The sequence below is a fragment of the Elephantulus edwardii genome, unplaced genomic scaffold, assembly GCF_000299155.1.
Source record: "Elephantulus edwardii isolate Elephantulus edwardi_28Jun2011 unplaced genomic scaffold, EleEdw1.0 scaffold00067, whole genome shotgun sequence".
NCBI lineage: Eukaryota > Metazoa > Chordata > Mammalia > Macroscelidea > Macroscelididae > Elephantulus > Elephantulus edwardii.
The window spans coordinates 12,160,214-12,176,407 of record NW_006399817.1 but is presented as its reverse complement, the minus strand read 5'-3'; positions in this window follow the sequence as shown (position 1 = coordinate 12,176,407).

The following is a 16,194-nucleotide window of genomic DNA, read 5'->3' as shown; positions in this document are numbered from 1 at the left end:
GGAGAATTGACGCCTTTGAGCTGTGGTGCTGGAGAAGAGTATTGAATGTACCATGGACTGCCAAGAAAACAAACAGATTCATCCTAGAAAGGGTTAAACCAGGCTACTTCTTGGAGGCAAGGATTCTGGGGCTTTGTCTGACATACTTTGGGCATGTTGTATGGAGAGACAGGTCTTTAGATAGGGACATCATCCTGGGTAGGGTGGAGGGACAGTGCAGGAGGGGAAGACCCTCTATGAGGTGGATTGATTCAGTGCCTGGGGTAATTGGAATGGGTGTGTCAGAGGCAATGTGATTGGCACAGGATAGAGCAGGGTTTAGGGCTGTTGTACATAGGGTCGCTGTGAGTCGCAAACAACTCGACGGCACATAGCAGCAATAACAACAACAACATGGTGAGAAAAGTGTATGGACAATGGAAGAAGAACATAGCATCAAGATTAGAGAATGATCAACAAGCTGTGATCTGCAGATGAAATAGCCTAGCTTACACAAACTGATGATTCAAAACTCCTGCTGCTAAAACAAAAGTCTAGCCCTTTCAGTATTGATTTTACCTTAACATAAAGAAAATAAATATATTTCAAACTAGCCTAGTAAACTAAATCATGATAAATGTAGAAAAGACTTAAATTACCAAGGATTTCATTTTACTTAGATCCGTGAGAACATCATGGGAGAAACAGTCAAGAACTCAAAGTATATCTTTCATTGAGTAAATCTTATGCCAATGACTTCCGTGAAGTACTAAAGAGCGAGAAGGTCCTTTAAAGATTAAAATGCATTTAAACTAAGCCATGGCCTTTTCAATTGCCATTTATGCATGTTACGCTGAACGGTGAATAAAGGATCCTAAAAAGAATTGATGCCCTTTAATTATAGTGGAGGTAAATAATACTGACTATAGAGTACAAATTGGTCTATCTTAGTGTTGTTATGTACTGTTGAGTCACCTGTGACTCATAGAAACCCTATGTGAAATAGCTCTGAACCCATTTCTATCTTGTGCCAACCTTATTGTCTCTGCCACATCTACTCCCATTACCCCAGTCACTAAGTCAACCCATCTCATTGAAGATCTTCCTCTCTTGAACCATAACTCCAGCTTCCTTATAGAGTGAAGAAATTATTGTACTATATCATTAATAACACACGTAAGCAAGATTCTGCTTAAAGTTACCAAAAAATGACTAAAATATTAAATACATCAACAGAGACCTGCCAGATGTGCTGGCTGAGTTTAGAAGAGGCTATGGTACTAGGGACATTACAGCTTGTATTAGATGACTCTTGGCTGAAAGAAAAGAGTACCAGAGGAATGTCTTTCTGTGTTTCATTGACTATGCAATGGCATTTTGACTGTGTGGATCTCAACAAACTGTGGCTGAGAAGAATGGGAATTCCAGAACACTTAATTGTCCCTATGCAAAATCCATATTTGGGCCAAGAGGCAGTCATCAGAACAGAGTAAGGGAACACTGCATAGTACAAAATCAGGAAGGGTGTGTGCCATAGATGCATCCTATCTCCATATGTTTTTCCAATCTACATGCAGAACAGATCATCCAACTCAAAGTATATCTTTCATTGTCATCCAACTCAAAGTATATCTTTCATTGAGTAAATCTTATGCCAATGACTTCCGTGAAGTACTAAAGAGCGAGAAGGTCCTTTAAAGGTCCTGTATAAGTAGGAATGTGGCATCAGGATTGGAGGAAGATTCATCAACAACCTATGTTAGACAGATTACACAACCCTGCTTGCTGAAACTGAGGTGGACCTGCAGATGGGCAAGGAATGCAGCCTTAAATATAGATTGAATCTTTACATCAAGAAAACAAAGATTCTCACCTCTGAGCCGATTGGCAGCATCATGACAGATGGTGAAGAGATTGATATTGTTAACAGCTTCGGTTTGCTTGGCTCCACAATCAACACTCTTGATAACAGCAGCCAGTAAATCAACTGACAAATTGCATTGGGAAAGTCTTCTGTCAGGGACCTCTCCAAATTATTGAGGAGTAATGATACCAGTTTGAGGAATAAGCTGCGTCTGATTCAGGTCATGGTTTTTCCCATCACTTGTTATGCATCTGAGAGCTAGACAGTTATTTAGGATGACAGAAGAATTATTGATGATGCCTTGGGGCTGTGGTTTTGGAGAAGAGCTTAACATCCCATGGACTGCCAAAAGAACAATCAAAATTGTCTTAGGGTCCAGTCATAGAGCACTTTAGAGGCAATGATGATGATGAGACTTCTCCTCGCACATTTTGGGCATGTTGCAAGGAGGGGCTATTTCTTGGAGAGGGACATGATGCTGGGAAGGGCAGAGGGTCAGCAAAGGAGAAGACCTTTGATCAGGTAGATTGTCATGGTGACTGCTGCAATGGCCTCATACATGTTTGGAAGTGGAGGATGGTGTAGGACAGGACAAGGTTCAGATCTGTTGTTCATATGGTCACTGTGAGTCATACATGACTCAGTGGCACCTAACAACAACATGAGTACAACAGTACCTAAAAAGTGTTCTGCTTCTAACTCCTGCCACATATCCAGGGATAATTTAATTTAATTTTATTATTTGATGTTGTTCTTGACCCCAATTTCTATGTGCTTTGTTACTACAAATGTTCTTTGGATGATTAACTTTGACTGTTATAACTGCTTTGCCCAGAAGCACTGAGAGCCTGAAAACCTGAAAGTTTAAATCTTCTCAGAGCATCCAACTGCCAAGACTGATTGCAGCTGAAGTATGGAAGCCTAGGTCTTCTCAAGTGGTGCTAGAGATGCTGAAAAATAATTTATACACTAGAATTTCCAGTGTTGTCAAAGAATAAGGAATATATCAGGGACTGTTGTAAGAATAAACTATATTTCTTTTAAAAGGTAGGTGAGATTTCATGTAATGTAATTTGGATTTATTATTAGTAGCCTGGGACAGTTCCTAGAAAACATCATGCTTGACAAAATAGAGGAGGACCCTCAATGAGATGGAAAAACACAATGGCTATCCCTATAGACTCAAACATAGCAACTCTTGTGAGGATGGCATGAGACTAGGTAGTTTTTAGTTTTATTGTATATGAGTTGGAATGCTATGCATTAGAACCAACTCAATGGCTCTTAATAATAACAGAACCCACAGAAAATCAGGCAGAGATAAAGTGTTCACTTCAATGTCCTACTTCTTTCTTCTCTTTCCTTTGTTTTATCTGCTCTCCTTTACCAATTTCTGGGGAAATTACATACACATGAATCTACCACTGAGAAGAATCAATATAAGATCCTACTTTCTAGTCACTCTGCTTGAGACACACTAATTTCCTTGTTCTTCATTGAGCCTGCCAGCTTGATATAATCTCAGGGACTTGTAATGATTTTTTTTTTTATTCCTGTATCATATATTCCCATACATTTGGTTCTTTTGTTTCTTCACTTCATTTAAACCTCTACTCAAATATTGCTGTATCAAATACATCATCCAAGACCGAACTATAATCTTGACCCAGTCTATCGCACACTCTTAACCTTCACACAATCATATTATTTATATTATTTATCTTTATTTGACTGGATATATGTTTGCCTTATTTCCTAACTGATTGTGCTCTGCAATATGATATACATCGTAGTCAGTGAGATTGGCTTAGGACAAGTCAGGCTTCACAGCTGTTGTACATAGGGTAGCTATGAGTTGCAAGCAACTCGAGGGCACAGAACAATAGCAACAGTGAGACATATGTTAAAATTTAATCAGAGCAAACAGAATACTTTTTATTCTCTTCTTGAACTTTTATACTGAGTAACATTTGAAACGAAAGCATTCTTCTAGACATTACTATTGATGACTCTCTGGATCATTGTCCCTCTGTGTTGTTGATTGTTAGTGCGTGGCATTGAGTCAGAACCAACCAATAGCTTACCCACCAGTGGGTTTTCAGAGGCAGTAAATCACATGGGAAGAGATTGGCCATCCATCTTCCATAGATCATTGGGTAGATTTGAACCACATGCCTTTCATATCGAAGCAAAGCTTCTTAGCATTGGGCCACCAGAGCTCCACACAGTAGTTTCTTGAAAATGCAAACTTTCATATTCAATGTAGACATAACATACAAACAGCATGTAATATAAGATATTTCCTTACTCAAGTTTAAAGAGGGGCCCTTATGTGATATGCCATATAACAGTTTACATAATCAAAGCTTCTAATAGTAGTGAAAATTATATATGTACTTTGGCTGAAAGTTGCCACAGGGTTGAATTTTCTCATGGAGGATCAAATGCATGTTTTAGGGGCCTTTTCATGGAGTTATGTGCTCCTAGGGAACTCTGGTGGCATAGTATATAGGGAATTGCTTGCTGTTAACTCAAAAACTATGCCTCTGGTGGTTCAAATCCAATAGCAGCTCCAAAGGAGAAAGATGAGCAATACCTTTGATTTATAGCCTTGTAAAACCACTGGAGCATCAGCTATGAGTGAGTTGTGACTTAACAGCAATAAGCATGAGATTTTTATCTGCTGCTAGAAAATAAAAGATGTGTGACATTTAATAACCTTCAGAATTAAATTCTGGTACAACAAAATAAAATACAGCAAGACCTTCCCAGTAGTTTTACCGGAATGAGGAAGTTAAGAAAGAGATGAGCTGCAAAGATAATGCTGACGTGGTAACCACATTAATAAATTAAAAGAGAAAGAGAATCAAAACATGAAATTAAGAGGCAATGTTAAGGAAACTTGATCAGAACATTAGGAAAGGCATTTGGAGACAGAAGGCTGCCAGAGTGAGGTCTGAAGCCAGACTGCAGTCCCAGGTACATTTTATCCTTTTTCTCTATTTTGGGTCCTGAAGGGACAGATACTCTGTTACTGGTTTGGCTGCCTTCTCAAATCACTGATATCTGTATGGAAAATTATAATGAAGTCTTTCTGGGTGACATAAAACGAGATGGAGTCAGCCTGTCTGTCCATTATTATACTCAATATTAGCACCTACGTTTTCATCTGAATGAGCGACTTATGAGTGAAAGTATATCACTATATTGACATATCATATTGACTTTCTGATAATGTTCTAAAGCCAGTTGAGTAAGAGGGAGAAAATGCCACTGGGTACAAATTGTTGCATCAATTCTCTGCTAGACTGATCAATTGAATTTATATATTACCTCCAGCTACATTCTTAAAATCTATAGTTTTACTTTCTTTTCACTGCACTGCTCACAGTTCAAATAATTGCAGATCCAAATGAATTTTAAAAGGATTGAACAGACTTTAAATTAAAAATGTGTGATCATTGTTGTTTTAACTACTGTTAATTATTTACTAATTTAACTCGATGGAGTCACCCTTTTTCTCTCTTTTTCATCCTTTCTCTAATTGTCTTAAAGATAAAAATCTCTCAAATTTTCCATATTAATATATCAAATGGTTTGAACTATTTTAGTCAATAAAAGAAAATAATGCATATATATAGATTTTCAGGCCCATTATATTGAGTTATCAAAATATACCAGATGTAGTACAATGATGAAATTTTTCCACATTGATTCATTCAATATCAATGTAGTATAATGAAAAGGAAAAATACAATATCTCAAAAGCTCCTCCAGTAAAATGTAAACACTGAAGTTTTTTCTCTATGAAATTTTTGTATAAAACTGGAAAGCTAAAAGGGTAACCTGACATGCTGTGCTACTTACAGAAAATGTAATATGTATTAGAGAAATTAGGCTTCTTCCCATATTTTCAGAAAGTGTCTGCACATTTCTGATATTTAGAAAAATCATGTAAGAAGAGTCGCTCAAATCTGAATCAATTTCATGGAACTTGTTTGGTTTTAGCATGCTAAACCATTGACATTGTTTTTATTGGTGTTAGGTGCTGTCGAGTCTCCTGTGACCCATAGTTACCCTCTGTACAGCAGCTCTGAAGCCTGCACAAGCATCATAATTCAAAAGCATCAATTCATCCTCGTTTGCTTTTATTAATTATACATTTTAATATGCAAATGAAACCAGTAAAAATGTCATAGCTTGATTGTCTATTGTTAAATACCATTAAATTGACTATAAGTCATAGTGACTCTATGAACAACAGATCTTAACCTTACACTATCCTGTGCCATCCTCTTGGTCTCTGAGATGTTTGAATCTAGTACTACAGTCAATGTGCAAATCCATCTTGGTGAAGCTCTTCTTCTCTTTACCTAACCCTCCACCTTTACTAGAATGACATCTTTTTCCAAGGACTGACCCATCCTGATAACATGTTCAAAGTATGTGAGACAAAGTTTCCTCTTCCTTGCCTCTAAAGAGCACCCTGATTGTACTTTCTCCAAAACAGAAACGCAACAGACCTGTTTGCTCTTTTGGCACTTCATGGGATATTCAGTACTCTTCTCCAACACCACAATACAAAGGCACTGATTCTTCTGCTGTCATGCTTATTCATTGTCCAACCTCAAAATTCAAAAGAAGCAATTGGAAAAATTCAAGTACTCGTGGCCTTTTAGGTCAAAACTGTGGTGCCTACTCAAGGGCAGCTTCTCCTCAGTAAAAAGATGGACAATCTCATCTCATGAGATTTACAGTTTTTGAAAACCAGCTAGTAGTTAGTTATGAGTCAGATATGATTCAATAACAATGAGTGGCTCTCTAATCGGGAAAAAATTTTGTACCATGGGGAGGTATATGGGTGTCTGGACTTGAATTATTTAGAGTGAATGGAGACCTAAAACTAGTTATTGCATAACTAGGAAAATTATGAAGTCCTAATGTTTTTCAGTTTCCTGTAGCTCAGAGAATATAGACATCAGGAAAAAGAAAAGATGAGCCTTGTGTTTTTCTACCTCCTAATGTGAGAATCACAAGAATACTAGACATGTACTCTCTGGACACCAGGCAAACTTAACCGTGGATCTTCCTAACCCAGAGGATGCAGGCCTCTTACAAGCAAAACAACTCTTTATGGGACAAAGTTAGTCCTGAACTACAAAGATAGTCGAACCATGAAAGGAATTAAGATCTTAAAATATCATAGTTTTTCCCAACAAACTATAGAAATAAAAGAGGAGCATATTTAAATGAATGTGATTAATATCTTCAAAGCAATAAAGAAGGATTAAAAACCATGAGAAGAAGAAAAAAAGATGATTGGAAAATTGTGATTTGGAAAATGTGGAAAAATGTGATTTGGAAAATAATTTCAGATATAGTTAGTAAATTTAAAACAAAGAAGACAATGAATCTGTGTCAATTGATCAGAGTCACCAATGGCAAGCCATGAATAGGTGATAATGTAAAAAGAATAAATACATAAATCTATTTTAAAGATTTTGTTTCTCCTTTTCACATTCTGTGCTTCCAGTGCCGTGTGAATCTCTTACTTCTTCCTATTGTCTCCAGTAAGTCTTTTGGACTCTTACCTTATATACTCCTTATATACTTATATTTTCCAGTTGAGTGGAGGAAAAATGGAGATTCAAGTAAGTCCAATCTTAGTAGACACCTAGAACTAAAGTACTACTATAGATGTTGTTGTTGTTGTTATGTGCCGTTGAGTCGCTTGGGATTCACAGCGACCCTATGTACAACAGCCTTAAACTCCACTCTGTCTTGTGCCAATCACACCATCTCCGATACACCTATCCCAATTGCCACAGTCACTGAATCAATCCACCTCATAGAGGGCCTTCCCCTCCTGCACTGTCCCTCCACCCTACCAAGCATGATGTCCCTCTCCAAGGATCAGTCCCTCCTTACAACATGTCCAAAGTATGTTAGACAGAGCCTCAGAATCCTTGGCTCCAAGGAGCGGCCCATTTTAACCCTTTCCAGGATGAATCTGTTTGTTTTCCTAGCAGTCCATGGTACTCTCAATACTCTTCTCCAGCACCACAGCTCAAAGGCATCAATTCTCCTTCTATCCTCCTTAGTCATTGTCCAGCTCTCTGATGCATAACAAGTGATTGCAAAGACTGTATCGAAAGGAATTGGTAGACACAGAAGAATTTCATGAAACAACGTATGAGCAAGAGCCTATGGTGATGAAGGAAGAAGTTCAAGCTGTTTTGAAGTAAATAACAAAAAATAAGGCCCAAGGAATAGATGGTATACCAATTGACATATTTCAGCTAACAGATGCTGCCCTGGATATGCTCACCAAGAAATCTGGAGATCCTCTACTTGGCCAACTGACTGAAAGAGATCTATATTTGTTCCCATCGAAAAGAAGGGTGACCCAACAGAGTGTGAAAACTATAGAACATTATCACTGACTTCACATTCAAGAAAGATTCTACTGAAGATTATCCAAAAACGACTGGAACAGCACATCAGCAGAGAACTGCCAGAAGCCCAGCCTGGGTTTAGAAGGGGTCGTGGTACTAGGGATATTGTACCTAATGTTAGATGGATCTTGGCTGAAAGCAGGGAATACCAGTGGAATGTATATCTGCGTTTCATTGACTATGCAAAAGCATTTGACTGTGTAGATCATAACAAACTATGGTTGACTCTAAGAAGAACGGGAATCCCAGAACACTTGATCGTTCTAATGCGAAACTTATACTTGGACCAGGAGCCGTCATCAGAACAGAGCAGGGAAACACTGCATGGTTCAAAATTGGGAAGGGCGTGTGCCAGGGATGTGTCTTGCCTCCATACCTTTTCAACTATAGTTGTTAGGATAATTATACTTTCCTAGAATTTTTGTGGAATATTTTCAGTCTGTAGAAAACAATGCTGACAATTCAAAAGATGCTTGTCCTCAGAGGTTCAAAATCCCAGGCCTCCATGAAGAATGATGAAAAGTTCCCTTTTTTAATTTGTTTTCTTTTATTTTATATTGATTTCCACACAATTTGTATACATTGTGTTTCATACTTTCCTTAATTCACATTGTGTTTCGTACAATCATCCCCATACATTGTGTGTCTTATGAAATGAATCACCATTGAATATGCCCACCATTACTCAGTCTTTTCAAGTCCCTGCTGTACATTTTCTATTTCCTTTACCTCCTCCCACTGTCCACCAAATTCTGGGACCCCAAGATTTTGATCCTGCCCACCCTTAGCCCCCCTACTCCCACTCCTTTCCAAGAAATTTCCTCTTATCATAATATACAGCCTCAGAAATCTGAAAGAGGATGAATATAAGTAAGAACTGACTCAGCGGTAGTGAGTTTGAGTTTTTATTGGAATTTTACGCTTAAAAAAATGTAAACCCCCAATATGTAAACAATTAAATTTGCCATCAAATAAGTTACCAACCTCTCAAAAACAAAACTCTTGGAAAGAAAAAAATATCTGAATGCTTCATGGAATAGCTTTTATAAGACATAAGATTCAATTAAAATAATTTAATATATTGTTCTTGGAAAGAATTCCTTGGCAAGTCAGCTCAACCTTCTCTATTTATTTATACCATAAAATGGTGCAAATGATTAAAGAATACTTCCAGAAGGACTGGAAAAGGCCTTGGAAAGGAAGTAGGTCATCCGGAGCTATTCTTACAGTTTCTTATAGACTTCTCAGTAAGTTGAAGGTAAATTGTGATTATATCTTAAATGTGTCTAAAGATGGATGGTACATACACACAACACACATACACACACACTCTCACACATTGAGACAAATCAAACCTATTGCCAAGAGTTGATTCTGATTCTCATCAACCTTATAGTACTGAGTAGGACCTCCTCACAGGGTTTTCAAGATTGTAAATCCTAGCAGAGCAGACTGCCCATGTTTCTCCTGTGTATTAGCTGGCATGTTTGAGCCACCTGATTTTTTATTGTTATTGTTGTTGTTGTTGTTATATGCCACCTTGTTAGAACGAACTCATAGTTAGTTGATCCTCCAGTGTTTTGTTTTGTTTTGTTTTTCAAAGACAGTAAATCACTTGAGAGGAGTTTGCCCATTTTTCTTTCATAGAACAACTAGTGTATTAGAACCTTGGTCCTTCTGGTTGACAGTGCAGCTTGTTACCTCTAAGCTACCAGGGTTTATATTATACCACCATGGCTCTATTTTGACAAACATAGTCAGTTAAATTTAAGCATGCGACAGTTTCAGAGACACAGAAGTTTGTTTTACTTTCTTTGAGTGATTGCAGAACTGTTAGGAAATGTCAGTAATGCCAAGTTTCTTTTCTAGGTACCTGGAAAATTGTTACATCGGACAAAGTGGTGTTTGATTTCAAGTATAACACCAACCTTTTATCCCCAATTATCTCCCAATTACATCTATTTATACTTTTAATCTAAAAGGGTATGATGAAGAAGGGGTAGAGCATTTTTAGAAAATGAATAAGAAAACAGTAAGCATTGTCTTTTGGTTTATTGTAGGAGGTCTCAGCAAGTGGTAGACTCAATTGAGTAATGTATGATATTTCATAATTTAACACCATGTCACTGCAGTAAGAAATCCCAATTGATTAACTTAAAAGATAAGTTAGATCTCCTCTACCATTTTATACAATTTGCTAACAAGCAAGTGTATCAAGTAGGCTCACCTGGAGTTGATATATACCATTGAATCACTTGTGATTCATCACAACTCTACACACAACAGCTCTGAAACCTGCCCTGTCCTGAACCTTGTTGTTGTTGTTGTTATGTGCTGTCCAGTTGCTTGCGACTCATTGCGACCTTATGAGCAAGAACCCTAAATGCCGTTCTATCCTGTGCCAACCTCACCATCTCAAACACAATAACACAATTATTCCCACCACTGTCCTGAACTAGTCTCACTTTTTTCCAACACACCTACCCTCATTACCCCAGTTACTGTATCAATACGTTTTATCCAGGGTCTTCCTTCCCTGTGCTATCCCTCCACCTTTCTAAGCATTATGTCCTTCTCCAAATATCAGTCCCTCCTGGCAACATGCACAAAGTATGTAAGATGAAGCTTCAAATCCTTGCCTCCAAGAAGTAATTTGGTTTTACTCTCTCTATGACAGACCTGTTTGTTATCTTGTCAGTCCACACTATATTCAATACTCTTCTTCAGCAACACAGTGCAAAGGCATCAATTCTTCTGTCATCTTCAGTCATTATACAGCTCTCTGATGCATAATAACTAATTGTGAAGACCATGGCCTGGATTAGGCACACTTAGTTTCCAGACTGACACTGTTGCTCTTCAGCATTCTGGAGAGGTCCCTGACAGCAGATTTACCCCTTGCAATTCATCTTTTTACTTCCTGAATGCTGGTGCCAACAGTGTTGATCGTGGAATTGAACAAACTGAAATTGTTAACTATCTCAATCTTTTCTCCAATTATCATCATGGTATCAATTGGCCTAGTGGCCAGTTTGATTTATTGTTGTTGAACTTCAGTCCTTATTGGAGGCTTTAGTCCTTGACCTTCTATAGCAAATGCTTCAGGTCTTCCTTGGTTTCAGCAAGCAAAGTTTTATCATCTACGTAGCACGGGCTGTTGATGAGACTTCCTCTAATCCTTATGCCACAGTCTTCCGCATAATGAGTTGATGTTATAAAAGAAGGGGAAACTTATAATTCCCAGAAAATATCTTAGTGGGAGACCTAAATTTTAAATATGTAAATAATCTTTAACCTTGTTTGTTGGGACCCTTACACAGCAGGTGATATGAGTGCTGTATCTCTTTCTGTGACAATCACATTCAGTAATTCAGCTGCTTTAGTAAGGTAGTCTACCAGAAAGAGATGAAGGAGGTAAAGTCAGAAACCTTTTTGAGACTAGTATTTTAGGAAGTTATACAAAGCTCAACAATATCAGATTCTTGCAGATCTTTGAAGAAACTTCAGATTCATATCCATAACATATAAGTCTATTGTTGATGGCTCTTAAAATAAAATGAAATTCAAACACTACAAATAATCCACAAACCTAATGCATTGCACAGATAAGGTTTGAGAAATTTGATAGTTTCTACGTAGATCTACTTCAATTATAATATTATACAGTTTCCACTATAAAGGTTGTAATTTATTATTTTCCTATTTTTTATATTTTAATGTACATTTTAGTGGAGCTAGTTTTAAATAATTTTCCCCATTGATTTTTGATACAATGTAAATAAATGAGCACTAGTGGCATGGAGGGGTAGCTGACTGTTCAGTTGATATTGAAGGGGTCCAAATTCACCATCTTCTATTTGTGAGAAAGAAGAGCTGTCTGCTCCCATTCCGATGCATAACCTCAGATTGCCATTTTTCTTAATAGACTTGACAATGGTGGTTTTAAAATTTTTATTTAAATATGTGAAAGAATTTATTAGTTAATCCATCTAGAGTTTTCTTGGAAGAAACGTTCCTAAATATATTTTCTTTAATATTTAATACTAAGTTTATTTTAATATTTAATGAGTTCTGGCAATTTGTGTTTTTCAGGAAATTTTCCTCTCATCTATGATGCTTCATTTATTGGCATAAAGTAGTTATTAACAAGCATACTATTTTTATTATTTTAATGTCTGGGGAATCTGTAGTGACGGTCAATATCTTTTTCATATTACTAATTAGCATATCTTATCTTCTGACTCTTGAGCAATCTACCAGGATTGTAAATTTTATTCAGCTCTTAAAGGAGTCAAGCTTTTAGGCATTGAGCATTTCTATTTTTCCCCCTTTTATATCTTATTGTATTCTTAATCTTTCTTTTCCTTTTGTTGAAATAATTTTCAATTATTTTCTTAATCTTATTATTCGAGTTTCACCTTTGCTCTTAGTTTTTTCTTCCTTTTATAAGTATTACTGAAGTATACACAATAAAACATAATCAGTTAAATAATTTCTATAAGAGCCATGCAAACTTTGATAGTATTCAAGTTGTACAACCATTCTCATCTTCTTATTCTGATTTTTTTTCTTTTATTTTGAGTTAAAAATTACTTTTTCAGTGTTTTTTGTCTAACTTTTCAAGTGTTATTACCCTATTTTCATTTAGATTTTGAAATAGAAAAATGTAGCAGACACACATGCCTTAAATGTAAATCTATGACTTTCTGTATAGACACTCTTTTAGCTCTAGTGTTCTCATTATCTTTTATTTCACCTTTAAATAAAATATTATTTATTTTTTGACCAGTGAATTATCTACAAGCATATTGCTTAATTTCTATATATTTGATGTTGTCACTATTATGTTATTGTCATCAATGTCTAATTTAATTGAGTTGTCTTTTGGTAGTTTTCTTTTATTCTCAATTTTATGGTTGTTTTCTGCAGATTGCTTATGTGATAAGTCTTCTGTTGTTATTGCAGTTTTTGCTATGTGTCATTGAGTTGCCTGTGACACATAGTGACCCTGTGCACAATAACTTTGAACCCTGTCCTATCCTGAACCAATCTTACAGTCTCTGCCACACCTGGCCTTATGACCCCCAGTCACTGTGTCTATTCATCTTATCCAGGGTCTTCTTCTCCTGCATTGTCCCTCCATCCTTCCAAGCATGATGTTCTTCTCAAAGGGTTGGTGCCTTTTGGCCATGTGCCCAAAATATGTGTGATGGAGCTTCATCATCCTTGTCTCCAGAGAGCAAGTTGGTATAACCCTCTCCAGAGCAAATGTGTTTATTCTCTTGGCAATCCATGGTATGTTCAATAGTCTTATCCAGTAACACAACTCAAAGGCATCAATTCCTCTGTCATCCTTAGTCATTGTCTAGCTCTCTGATGCATAGCAAATAATTGCAAAGACCCTGACCAGGACCAGGTGCACCTTAGTCTCTAGACAGATATCTTTGCACTTCAACACTCTAGAGAGGTCCCTGACAGCAAATTTTCCCAATCCAATTCATCTTTTGATATCCTGAGAGTTGGTTCCAAGATTGCTGACTGTGGGCATGAGCAAGCTGAAATTTTTGACAGTCTCACTCTCTTCTCCATCTATCGTGGTCATTTAGTCCAGTGATGAGAATCTTTGCTTTCTTAATGCTGCACTTCAAACCATATTGAAGACTGCAGACTTCAACTTTCTGCAGAAGATGTTTTAGGTCCTCCTAAGTTTCACTGAGCTAGGTTTTGGCATAAATTTTTAAAAAGAAAAAAGAAAGTATTCAGGTACTAAAAATAAGAAGAAAGATTAAAAATCCTAAAATGCATTTAAAAGTATTCATTTTTGTATTTTAACATAGGTCACCTAATCAAATACACAAAATAATAAAAGTTCTCATTTTAATTTAGGTGTTATCTTAAAGATACTATGCATTTATTACAAAAAAGTCTTCTAGGAACAAATGGACAAAATGTGAGTAATCTAAAATTGATTGAGCAGAGAAAATATCTCTTTTCCCATGTCCCATATTACTGACTAAATGAATCGTGGTTCTTTTGTTAAGTGCCCTCTAGTTGTTTTCTCACATACCAACCCTAAATACAACAGGAAGGAAAACAAACAAAAAATAGCCTAAAACCATGAAATCTAATATATTAAAGCCCTTTGTTAGAGTGACCTTGTAAATTCCATCTCACTGAAAATCTCTTTACTGATTATCTACTTTTACAATCATTATGTGCTTTTACAAAGATTGGCCCTTACTGATAACACATCTAAAGTAAGTGGTAGTTAAGTCTTATAGAGTACTTCTTGGAGGTAAAGATGCTAAAGCTTCATCCTATATACTTCAGACATGTTGCTAGGAAGCATTATCCTTTGGAGAGAGACATCTTGTTTAGGAAGGTGGAGAGACAGTAAAAGAGAGGAAAATATTTAACCAGATGGATTGATATAGTGACTGCTGCTGAGTATATAAGCTTGAGTATATAAGAAATTGTGAGGATGGCACAGGATAGGAGAAAGTACAGGAATGTTGTTCATGGGGTCGGTACAGTCATACTCAACTTATGGCACCTAACAACAACAAGTGCTTTAAAGATGTATTGTGTAACTGCACCTTTTTCAAGACAGATCTGCTTATTCTTTTGGTGGTCCATGGTATATTTGTCAGGAATCCACAAGGTAATTAACTGTACCAAGAAGAATTGATTGACATTAAAACATTTTGAGAAGCAGAATACATTGAGGACCATTGGTAATGAAGAAGTCTAACCTATGCTGAAGACATTGGCCAAAAAAAAGTTCCCAGTAATTTATGGAATATAAACTGATATGTTTCAACAAACAGATGCAGCCCTGAACATGCTCACTGGCCTATGGCAAGATACTTAGAAAACAACTGACTGGAAGAGATCCTTATTTGCTCCCAGTTCCAAAAAAAGAATGTGGAAATTATAAGAAAGTATCATTAATAACATAGACAAGTACAATCTTACAGATGAATATTTAAAAATAACTGGAACAGTATATTGACAATGAACTTCCAGAAACTCAAGTTGGAGTCTGAAGAGACTGAGGCATGGGGGATATCATTGTTGGTAACTGGTGGATTTTGGCTGAAAGTACAGAATGCCAGAAGGCTGTTTGTTTGTAGTTTATTGACTATGAAAAGGCATTTGATTTTGTGTAGATAGAAAAAAATTATAGCTAACATTGACATGAATTGAAGTCTTAGAACATTTAATTGTTCTCATGTCTAACCTATATCTAATTCAAGAAGCTATTGTCTAAACAAAACATGAGAATACTGCATGGTTTAAAATCTTCTAAGATGTGTATCAGAAATGTATCCTATTTCCATATCTATTCAATCTGTATATTGAATAAACTACTACTGAAATTATTAGAGTAATTGAACTATATGAAAAGAACAATCCTCAAGAGTAGAAGATTGATCAATAATCTATGTTATACAGATGACACCATTTTGCTTGCTAAAAGTTAAGAAGATTTGGAGCATTTGATAAAGAAGATCAAAGACTAGAGCCTTCTATGTGAATTACATCTTAGCATCAAGAAAACAAAAATCTCCCCCACTGGACCAATAGTCAGCATCATAATAGATAGGGAACAGATTGAAGTTAATAATAATGTCATCCTACATAGTTGGATCTGCAATCAACACTCATGCTAGCAGCAGTCAGAAATCAAGACACCCTGCACTGGGAAAATATACTATCAAAACCTCTTCCAAATACTAACGAGCAACAATTGTTGTAGTTGTTGTTATGTGCCATCGAGTCACCTGCGACTCACAGCAACCCTGTGTACAACAGCCCTAAACTCCGCTCTGTCCTGTGCCAATCGCACTGTCTCCGACACTCCCATCCCAATTATCCCAGTCACTGAATCAATCC